Consider the following 893-nt stretch of genomic DNA (forward strand, 5'->3'; position numbering starts at 1 on the left):
TTACGACTTTATTCTCGTAATGTTACAACTTTATTCTCGTAATTTTCTGACTTTATCCTCTAATTTTACGACTTTATTCTTATAATTTCATGACTATTCTCATTGCGACTTTATTCTCGTAATGTTACAATTTTATTCTTATAATTTCATGACTATCCTCATTACAACTTTATTCTCGTAATGTTACGACTTTATTCTCGTACTTTTCTGACTTTATTTTTATAATTTCATGACTATTTTCATTACGACTTTATTCTCGTAATGTTATAACTTTATTCTCGTAATTTTTCTGACTTTATCCTCTAATTTTACGACTTTATTCTTATAATTTCATGACTATTCTCATTGCGACTTTATTCTTGTAATGTTACGACTTTATTCTCGAAATAGATGGAAAAAAAATCTCTAGCCTGGCCCTAATACTCCGTCGTTCTATCTGGAACTCCAGAACTAAAGTGGAAAAGTTATAGTTTCACCTTTTTATCAACAGATTCATCAATTTGCAAAATAAGTTAGTTAGTTGCAGCCCTTGACTGAATGTAGTAATGCTATAGAAGTACAGGCCATTTACCATAACATTACATGTTTATTGTAGATGGCCTGTACTTTATAGCACTTTTATCCAGTATTCACTCCATTCAGTCATTCACACACTAATGGTGATGAGCTACAATGTAGCCACAGCTACAATAAAAGAGGTGAGTCTGACATGCAATCAGAGTCACTGTCACTGGACTCTCTTACAATCAACAGCAATGAAGTCAGGTGAAGTGTCAAGCTCAAAGGCACAAAGACAGAAATGGACAGAGTGGGGGCTCAAACCAGCAACCCACACCGATTTCTGTTTGTAAAAACTATATATTATAAGAGTCTTCCCAAAAAGACACCTAGAG

This window comes from Cyprinodon variegatus, unplaced genomic scaffold, assembly GCF_000732505.1.
Source record: "Cyprinodon variegatus isolate N-32 unplaced genomic scaffold, C_variegatus-1.0 Scaffold727, whole genome shotgun sequence".
Taxonomy (NCBI): domain Eukaryota; kingdom Metazoa; phylum Chordata; class Actinopteri; order Cyprinodontiformes; family Cyprinodontidae; genus Cyprinodon; species Cyprinodon variegatus.